Source organism: Nannospalax galili, unplaced genomic scaffold (assembly GCF_000622305.1).
Source record: "Nannospalax galili isolate Female #2095 unplaced genomic scaffold, S.galili_v1.0 scaffold461, whole genome shotgun sequence".
Taxonomy (NCBI): domain Eukaryota; kingdom Metazoa; phylum Chordata; class Mammalia; order Rodentia; family Spalacidae; genus Nannospalax; species Nannospalax galili.
In genome coordinates this window covers 4,768,323-4,779,749 of record NW_008349975.1, presented here as the reverse complement: position 1 = coordinate 4,779,749, position 11,427 = coordinate 4,768,323, and positions in this window count along the sequence as shown.

Sequence of the window (11,427 nt, the reverse complement as noted above, 5' to 3'; positions counted from 1 at the left end):
AACTTATCTTGGAACACACAGCAGGGAAAGGAATCCTCCTTGAAATGATGCTGGGAAAACTGCATTATCCACATGGAAAAGAAAAAAACAACTAGACCTCTGTCCCTCTGTCTTATACCTGTACAGTAGCTAACCTGAAATAGTTAAGAACTCAAATATAAGGCATAAACCATAAAATTTCAAGAAAAATATAAACAGGGTAAAATTTTCTGTTGCTCATCCTGGTTATCTGGGCTTGACACCAAATCACAGGAAACAGAAGGAAAATAGACACAGGCGAACATGTTGAAGTATAGTCATATGCACAACAAAAGGAACTGACAAAATGAAAAGAGAACCAAGAGAATGAGAGAAAGATTTGGAATACATACATCTGGTAAAAGATTAATATCCAAAACATTTATGAAACTTACACAATTGAATGACACAAAACAAAGGAATAGCTCAACTTAAACAGAGCAACAGAATTAAATATTGCTGAAAAGATATTCAAATGGCCAGCACATATATGAGAAATTTTGAAAATCATTAATCATGAAAGATATATAAATTAAAAATAAGATAATAACTCACATCTGACATGATTAGTAGTATTAACAGCCATAAGTGTTTTTCTATATGATAAAAATCTATGGGTCATAAGATCATTTGCAATCCTTGTGACAATTCAGGTGGTTTGGAGGAAAAGGGGGGAAATATGAGAGACCCTATCATATTTTGTAACTGATTTTGTGTGGTGTGATCCATTATAAATATTTATATGAAATTCCTCATCACCATTCTAATAAAACCAATTAATGCAGTACCATATAAAAAGAATTCTATCATATGACTAATTGTGATTTATTCTTGGAATTTAAGGATGTTTCAATATATGAAAATCACTGTTCTATATTCCAGTAACAGATTGAAGAAAGAAAAGTTATTTTAATGAATGATTCAGGGAAAACATTTGACAACATTCGGCATCTTCTCCTCCTCCAAGAGGAACAACAGATGATAGACATCTCACTAGGTTAGAAACCCCACGAAAAAGAGGTAGTAGAAGAGAAGGACTGAAGGAGAAAGAAGAGGAGGAGGAGGAGGAGCAACGGGAGGAGGGGAAGTGGAGAAGAGGGAAAAGGAAGCAGAGGGGAGAGGGAGGGGAAAGGGAGAATAAGAGTATTTTTCAGAGACTAAAGAACAAATGAATCATGCAGAGAAAAACCATGCAAAAATGCTAGCATTATAAGGTATGAATAAGGAGCTATTTAATGGACTGACACAAAAAAGAAAACAATTAGATATGGATTTTTTCTTTACTCTTTCAGAGTTTTTGTTTGTTTTTTGTTCTTTAGACAGGGTTTCTCTGTAGCCCCAGCTGACTTGGAACTCGCTAGGTAGACCAGGCTGGCCTACAACTCAGAAATCTGCCAGCCTCTTTCTCATGAATACTGGAATTAAAGGCGAGGCTAGATATGGATTTTATAAAGGCCAATTGTACAAACAAAGGAAATTATGCATAGGTTAAAATCTATTCCGAATAAGGTCAGTGGCAGTTATTGTTACTATTGAGGTGACGCAGGAAGGAGCTGAGAGAAACAGGTGGCCAAATTTGAAGACTAATCGCATAATTGAGCATAAATATGAACTATTTGATGGTGGTGTTACTCCAAGTTTGTGCACTAAGTCAACTTAAATCCTAAGTAGATTTGTCCTATAAACGTTACTGTTACAGCTAAAAATACACTGGGAAACTCCTCAAAATACATCCCACTAAAAACACATTAGCACAACTCCTTCACTACACAGCAGGGGGTTTTCTTATGTTGGGGCAGAAGATAAAGAGGAGTCAGACATCTGGCTAGATGAGAAGCTCAGTATCACAGACTTTAGACAGGTTTTCTGACACGGGGTGCTTGATGGTAGCTGTGGGATACATAAACCAAGAGTGCTTTTCAAAGTAGAAAGCCATATTCTAGAGATCCTGATGTCTGCGCTCTGAGATTCAGCTCAGACATTGGAATTTTGAAAGTTCTGGTTCTCACTGAAGTATACATCTAAATTGTTTTTCTCATTTTTTTTAATTTAATAAGTTTAGTGTGGGGCATTAGAATCTATATTTCTAATAAAGTTTTCAAATGCTACCATTGCTGTGGCAAATCTGGGAGAATCACTATACTAGAGAGTATTAGAGATCCCAATACGAAGTAAGGAATTAAGTATTGCAACAGGTGGCAAAATATCAGAAGTTAAGATTGCTTTGACTGATATGACCAGAGAATAAATCAGTTTTTAATGCAGTTGATAAAATATTAAGTGGCATAGGCCAAAACAAGAAAGATAAAATCCTAAATAAAAATACAGAAAAATTTCACAAAGAACTGATACATTTAAAATATAATATATAGAAAGGTTTTTTTGTTTGTTTGTTTTTTTGTTTTTCTTTTTGGGGGGGTGGTATTTTGAGATAAGGTCTAAATATGCAAAGTTAGCCTCAGACCCTGACTTTGAATCCCTGATATTCTGTCTCTACGTCTTAAGTGCTGGAGTAAAAAGCATGTACCCACAATAGGACTAAAAATGTACTGTATGTAATCTGTCTAGGTGCCCAAGAGAGGACTGGTGACACCATATGTAAATGGAGACTCAGTGATGCTCTTGTCTTCTACAGAAGGTATTTCATGATAAAATTTATCTTGAATGCTATACAGCTGTTTAGACAAATGTAAGAAATAATTGTTTGTTTTTTATTAAAGCTTACCTGGGTTGCTTTTGAGCTAAGATATGTGTATATCTTAACTCTAGAATGATCTTAATTTAGACATCCTGAGCATTTATATAAACCACATCTGTAGTTTTCTTTTTCAATTTTGCCAACAGCTTACTATTTATTATATCTAAATGGATTTAGCAGGTCAGATTACATAGAAAAAAGAACAAAGAGGGTTCATGCTTAAATCAAAAATTCAAAATTTCTTAAATCTTCAGCTAATTTAAGAAAATTAATTCTTTAAGGGAATTCTCTTTACCTGCTTGACTTTTATGCAAACTAGTTTAATGGACAGTCCAAATTTTTAGTGCCTTGTTAAACATGGTCCTTATTTTTAAATCCCACAATATTATTAATTCCCCTGAATATGTTATTTTTTAACTAAACAATAGATTACCATAGAAATATAGCATAATTATTCGTATATAATGTCAACTGTAAATGACCTACGCAACACAAATAACCAGTGATGTTATCTATGGTGTTTTATGGTGTTCTTTCAGAAATGAGGCATTTCCTGGTATTTCTTTTACAGATTATCTGCATCCTTAAACATGATGACTATTTATGAAATCATTCTAATTTTAAAAATACACTTTATTCTTATGCCATTTTGCTACAAAATTCCTATTAATACTTTTCCTAAAAAATAACCTGTTAAGAACAAATGATTAAGTGCATTCTGTCATAATCTTGCATTTATATTTAAGCACAGATATTTAACCTTTAAGTTAACTGCAAATAGTGCCATTGGCCAAGTAATTCGCTCAAATATACTTGAAATTCATTGCCCATATATTTATTCCTTTCTTCTTTGTCACTTTTCATCTTATTTTTTTTCTAGTCTTACATTTTTAATTGATTTTAATTTATATAGTTTTAAATATTAAATTGCTATGCAGTCACTTGGAAAATTTTGAGAAAAACTAATCCTAGATGGAGCTATGCTTGTCTAGATGGTTGATTATAAACATAAGACATTATAAGAAAAAAGAGACACATGTGAAGGAAAGAAAATGGATGGGATGAAAATTGGAGAATCTGAAAGAAAAGAGAGAGGAGAAAAAACAACGAAGGAAAAGAGAATTTCCATCAGTATTTGAGGGTAATGAAATTTAGGGAGCTACGTTTTGGAAACCACAATAAAACAAAACAAAAGAAATGAAAAAGATTTGGGCTTGAACACAACTTGGCGCTGTATTTCTGTACATATCTTAGTGCTATTCTAAACTCACCAGATCCCAAGCTTGACCATCTTGTCTACGTCCCGACTTTCTGTAAGATTCTTCTGTCTGTCTTTGCTGTCCCCCACATAATGTGCAGAGAAAACACAAGATGTATTTTAGACATAAACATATGATCTTTGAACAGTGTGAACTCAGTTTAACATTTTCCATTCTTCATCCATAAATAAGGAGCAGTAACTCCAAGCCCCACCATCAGACAGTTAGGATGAGTTTGGATGATACATGTGGAAAATTATATCTCATACTGGTCTTCAATAAATAAAACCAACTTCACTTACTTGTAAAGCTAGTAACATATAATTTTATGTAAGTCAAAACTTGAATAATCAGCTTGCTTTCTTGCCATTTCCCCTAGTTTGCATGGGAAAAAAATCATTCTCTTCCTTCTATGTACGTTTTCTCTACTTCCTAACACACCTCTCTTCTGCCCCACATTATGATAAAATTCACCTTTCAAGATGTATAGTTACTTTTCTCAAGGCAGGGATCAAATACCCGACAAGAAGCAACTTAAAGGAAGAAGGGCTAGCTTCGGCTCACAGTTGGAGGGGACACAGTCAACACTTAGGGGGATGGTCTTTGCATCTGTAATCGGGATGCAGAGGAGAGATGAATGCTGGCACTCCACTTGTTTTTCCTTTTTATTTACTATGGGACTCCAGTCTATAAAATAACACCATTGTATTTAGGGGTGGGGCTTCGATGTCAGTTAAACCAATCTGTAAACCCCCTTACTGATAACCCTAGGCACTTGTCTTCTAAGTGATTTTACATCTGGTCATGCTAGCCATCAATATTTGCCATCACACAGACTCTTTATCTTCTCCTAGTGCTGTTGAAACCAAATTGACTCTGAATCTGGTGTTTTTTCAGTTTCAACTGTCTCTAAATGATCTTCTCATTCTCCTCTTTTATCTTAGATTATCTCATTTGCATCTCTATATTTCCAGCCAGATCCAACATATTTAATTTTTATCATATCTCTTTTCCTGATGCCTCCATTTTAACTTTCTCTAGAATGTTATATATAGAATGTTCTTTTTCCCACCTCTTGCTATTTCAATCTCTGCTAGTTCCTCAAAGCCTAGCTTTTATGTTCTCTGTGATTATTTCTTTCTTAATGTCTTCCTATCTCGATTTCTTTCTGCAGAATTACTATAGTTTTCATTATGTCATTGCCCATCCAATAATTTATATACATGCTAACCTGAACTAGTAACATTTTACATACATTTATGTGCTAACTATAAAAGAATATGCTGAGATTTACAAGTGAAATGGGAAAAAAAGTCACCCTCTCCCTCCAAGAAATAAGATGCCAACATCTTTTCTTTGTTTATACGGTTAGGAGGTTTTGGAATTCAGGTATGTGGAGTTCACTGAATGTCCCTTATATAGCAAAAAAGTTTTTAAATAATAAATAAGGAAATAAATTATTGTTTTAAATGCTTTCTCACTTTAGAACTGTGTATATGTTTGTGTGTCTGGTGCATGCATGTGTGTACAAGTATGAATTCACACTGTGTGTGTGTGTGTGTGTGTGTGTGTGTGTGTGTATTCATAAGCATATGTATGTGTGCATGGGTGTAAGTATATGTGTGCGTAGACAGTAAAGTCAACATTGGGTGTCTTTCTCAAGTGTGTGTTTCCAATACAGGGTCTCTCATCTCACTGAAACTGGAGCTCATAGTTTTAATTAAATTTAACAAACTACTATGCTGGATGTTATGAAGATAATATTGATGATCAAAATCCAATCTCTATATGTCAGCCATTGAGTGTTAAACATGGAGGCTAAGGGAAAGACTGATAAACATTTTCATCACAATTTTACTTGTGGAGGAAAATGAAGGGACAGGAAGAGACCAGTGTACCTTAAATTTACTGTTCAAATACAAAGTAGGGGCTGGAGAGATGGCTCAGTGGTTACAAACACTTGTTCTTTCAGGGGATCCAGTTTTGATTTCCAGTACCCACATGGTGGCTAACAACAATCTGTAACCCCAGGTCTAGGGCATACAACACCTCTTCTGGAATCTACGGGACAATGCACGACATGGGTGCACTCACATACATGCAGGCCAAATACTCATATCTATAAAATAAAAACAATAAATAATTTTTTAAAATGCATAGTAAATGCTATTGTTTGGCTATAGTTTATGTATATCCTTCAAGGCTTCATATAATGAAATTCTATCCCCATTGTGTGTTTTTTATTTTTTATTTATTTATTTTTTTCACAGAGTTTCTGTAGTCCCAGACCACCTGGAAGTCACTACGTGGAGCAGACTGGCCTGGATCGCATAGAGATCTGCCTGCCTCTGGATGAGATTAAAGGCATGCACCACCATGCCCTGACCACTGGGTGTTTTATGAGCATGGAGATTTAAACTACATTGATTAGAGAAGTGACCTTAGGGAAATGAATGAGATTAGATAAGGTCATTAGTGTGGAGCCTCCATGACTGATTCTTGGCCTGGCGTCTTTACAAGTAAAGAATGAAAAGACAGAAGGTATAGAAATAAACTCATGCATTCCTTGTCCCTTGCCATGTGATAAACATATCACCTCAGGTCTGTGTTACCAGTTGGAGCCTTTCAACCTTGAATCCCCAGAGTTATGAGCCAAAATTAACTTATATTTCCTTAAAAAAAAAAAAAAAATCCAGACTGTAGTACTGTTTCTTGGTACTGAAAAAAAAAAGTGGACAAATACACAAAGTACTCACAGCATGCAAGGCTCATCATTGAGAAACTATCCCTAAGAGATAAGTATTGTATTCTGTGCAAATAGAGCACAGAATACAAGAAAGTGCAGCATTCTGGTGGCACATAGGAGAAAGAATTCATTCTGATGGGTTACAGGAGAAGATCTGATCTTGATTTTAAAACTACCAAAGTTGGGCCTGGAGAGATGACTCAGCGGTTAAGGGTGCTACCAGACGGAGGACCTAGGTTTGGTTTCCAGTGCCCATATAATGGATAATTCAAGTTTCAGGGGGTTCAATGCCCTCTTCTGGCATACATATGCATTGCATGCCAATGATGCTCTTACATACATGCAAGTAAAACACTTATACATATAAAATAAGTAAGTAAATAAATACATAATTTTAAAACTAGAAAAATGTATGTTTCAATGAGCTTTAACACTAGAAAGAGCTGTTCTTTCATTGGAATGGCACTAAAACTTTCAATGTGTTTGTGTTTGATGCTTATCTAGTGTGAATGAGGAACAAAATTCCTTTATCATATAATTAGTAAATAGGATGCATGTTAGAAAAGTAAGGAGATACATTCAGTCACTCATGCATACCGTATACTCCCACAAATGTAAGAAAATGAGTGAAAATTAAGCTTAAATTAGAATTGAGACTATATATTTAAAACAAATACCTGGATGCCCTAATAAACCGTTTGTAATCAACCCTGTAAGTTCATAAATGTTTTCAACAGTAGCACAACACTAATTGTGTTAATCTAATCTAATAAGTTCTGCAGTGACTTAAAAATAGTTTATCTATAATGATCGAACCACCCAGATTTGTAAAAATACAATTTAAAAACTGATCAATATTTTCCATAAAAGAACATTGTACTTAGTAAACTGATTCTTTCAAAATTTTGTCTTGAACATGAGAATTGGATGTAAAATCACTATGATAATTGAAAAACTCAAATAATCCTTGGCATAATCAGAGGATGTATTAAAATGGAGTTACATAACATTATGTATATTATGGCATAAAATTCCATATGTAAATTACATATAAAAACAGAAGACCCATTATACAGTAAGCACAAGAATTCAAATCAGATGAGAATTCTGGAATGCATTAAGTAATGATAAATGAACAGAAAGAGTAAATAAAATGTTGACAGATACAAAAACAAAGCCAGAATGTCAATATCTGTAAACAAGAAGTTCGAGGAAAATTATAATATGAAAAATAGTCTTTATAAATTATTTGAAGAACTAAGAAATCACACACATACACACAAAAGCACAGACATGAACTGAGATTGAAAAGCCACAAAATATATCATAGATATTATAGACAATTCAATAGAATCAAAGATAGATGGCTCAGCAGTTGAGAGTACTAGCTGCTATTGCAGAGGACCTGGGTCTGATTCTCAATACCCACATGGCAGCTAACAACCTTCCATAACTCTAGTAGCAGGCTAATCCAACTCCCTCTTCTGCCCTCTGCCGTCAGCAGGCATTGCATGGCACAGGTGCACTTATACACATGCAGGCAATATACTCATACACATAAAATAAAAATAATAATATAAATTTTAAAAATCTTCTAAGAAGAAATTAGAGATCAAGCAGTAATAATAATGGTTAAATCATCACACTATCAACCTTATCATACCCCAGTACTCCCTGACCTTTGACTTTTAGACTCTTTCATTCTCTTTGTCCTTGGTGGTCCTTAAGCCTCAGGGAGAGGATGTAATAATAGATGTCCAATTTGTGGCTGAGGACTCCACACTTAGACAGAAATTTGACCAGTTGTAAGTTTCTATGTTAACTACCATCTATTGAACAAAGAAATTTCTCTGATGAGGTCTGAGGCTGCACTCATCTTCCAGTAGAGAGATATATATTTAGCGGACAGTTTGATACTATGTCCATTTAGCAAAGCAAAGCAATAGTAGAAGGTTCAGCCCTGGGGCCTGTGAACTTCCCAACATGGGTTTTTTGTCCAGATTAGCAATACCTGACAGTATTATCTTCTGGACATGAGAGGACTACTGCACTCATGAGCTCACAAAAGCTGTCACTGGCTGCACAAGACCTGTACAACATCAAACTAGTCAATATTCTAACACAGAATGAGAAAGAGTTCATGAGCCCCCACCTCTGACTGAGGAGCTATGGACAGTTGATGACTTCTAGGAGGAAAGCATCAGTTTTCTTTAAGTGTGTGGATCCTAGTGGGATGTCAGCACTCCAGTGGGTGTCCTACAACCAGAAGTACTTGGCACAAATTGAGTTGATAAGGTACTAAATTTATAAAAGAGAGTGACCACGAAGTTGGTAGGCTATAGACATGGAGTAGATATGGAAGGAGTTAAGAGGAGATGTTTGGGGTGAATATGATCAAAATTGATGTATGAAATTCTCAAAGAATTGATAAAATAGTTGAAATATATATTAAAGAAAAATATATGTAATATAATTAAAGAAGTAATATATAGAAATGCTAATTTCCTGAATCTATACTGTGAAGCATTTGTTATAGAAAAACAAACAAGATATTTAACTTTTCCATAACACAATCCTTTCATTTAAAATAGTATATGCCCTAATGATTTCTATACTGTAAAATTACTGGAATACTTTAGTGTATGTAAACCCCATAAAAGCATGGTGATAGAGAATGTGCATAGGGTTGTTGATTAGCATTATGCTCACATGTCTGTAGTCATATTTGATAGAACAATGAAAACAAATAACATTTAAATTTATATACTTTACATTGTTTGGAATAATCTTTTAGGGGGAAAACTGAGAAATAATTGAAAATTAATATGTAAGCAGTGATTTTAATAGCACACAATTACATAATAATTAGTATTTATTAATAACACTCAATTCATAACATTATGAGATTCTTAAATTTCAGGTATTATTTAAGTTGTTTACCAGTATCAACTAATTTATTACTTGTATGAACCCATGTGGCAAAGCGGAGTTCACCAAAGGTCACACTGGAGTGATCTGATAGGCAATCAGTTACCTGTATAATAGAGCCTCTTTGTAAGGTTTCTAAATGAGGCAGGTCTTAAATTCAAACCATCTGTTTCTAAGTCTTTCTTCTATGGAAGTTTGTTTACAGATGTTATCTCTGACAGAAGATCCTTGAGCTGCTTTTCTTGGAGGTAGAAACTTTCTACTAGACACTTTTGATTTTGGTTACCTGGTGTCCTGTTGTGTTCTCTTACACACACACACACACAAATGAATTAAGTATTTATTCCAGTTGAGAATGAAACTGAGTATTTTCTAACAAATGATTAGCACTGACTGGTTAGCACTCTCAAAAAAAATGTGTTCACAACAGTTTGAATGTTTGTACTAGCAGATAGTGCACACTGCTCTCTTAGCATTTGAGGCACTCCAAGGAATGACTAAAGATACAGAAAGCAATGTTGAAGAGACCTCAAACTTTGATGGATTAAGAAATAACAACTGCTAACTGTCCAGAAGCATTGAGTTTACAATGATGAAAAAATAGCTTAAGAAAAAAAAAGGAGGAAAATGAGGTAGAGAAAGAGGGGGAAGAGAAGAAGCAGGAAGAGGAGGGAGAAAAATGTGCATTCAAAGGTGGCCACTGTGCCCCATTCTTTAAGGTCTAGTCCTGTAAGTGTCTGGTGGAAATGATCCATGTCTTTCAGGAGCCCTTTGGAAACAGAACTTTGTGGTAGAGGCTGTCTCCATCTGAAGGCTGTTTGCTCCTAGAGAATTTTCGAGAATTCCTACTTTAATTCCTAACTTTAAATCTCCTCATAGAACAACAATCCAGTTGTCAGTAGGTCAAATCTTGTGTCTTTTAAGCTGGGAAATGTGAGTCCCAGTGTTTATAGTCTCAAGATTAACTGTTGTTCTAGTCAAACTATCCTTCTGTTTCCACTGTGGCCAGTAGTGTTCCAGGGGATTTTTCTACAATATTTTTCCAAAGGACAGAGTCTTTTAATGTCCTGTGGAGGCTACTTGGGAGAACAGAGGAAATGCAAATTATAACTGTTGGTGACAAGACTGGGTATGCTGCATGAGTGTCTCTGTCATGTATATGCAAAGTAAGGAAGAACCTAGTTTGGATGTGCCCTCTAAGAATCTATGCATTGGGAACTAAACCCTCAGATTCACATACTGATGATATTTGTGGGTGAGTCCTCTGGAAAGTAGTTAGGATTTGGTGAGGTCATGAGGGTGGGGATCCCCATGATAATTTTAATGACTTTAAAGAGAGAAGACTGTGCCATCAGGCTTGCTCTATTTGAACATGTGAGGGCCTCTGCCAAATTGTGATCATGAAGAAGGCCCTTTAAAATGGGGGTGCCCTGGGAGTGGTGGCTCACGCCTTTAATCCCAGCACTCCGGATGCAGAAGTAGGCAGATTTCTATGAGTTCACCGCCAGCTTTCATGAGGGTGGGGATCCCCATGATAATTTTAATGACTTTAAAGAGAGAAGGCTGTGCCATCAGGCTTGCTCTATCTGAACATGTGAGGGCCTCTGCCAAATTGTGACCATGAAGAAGGCCCTTTAAAATGGGGGTGCCCTGGCAGTAGTGGCGCACGCCTTTAATCCCAGCACTCCGGATGCAGAAGTAGGCGGATCTCTATGAGTTCACCGCCAGCTTGGTTTACATAGTGAGTTCCAGGACAGCTGGGGCTACAGGGAGACCCT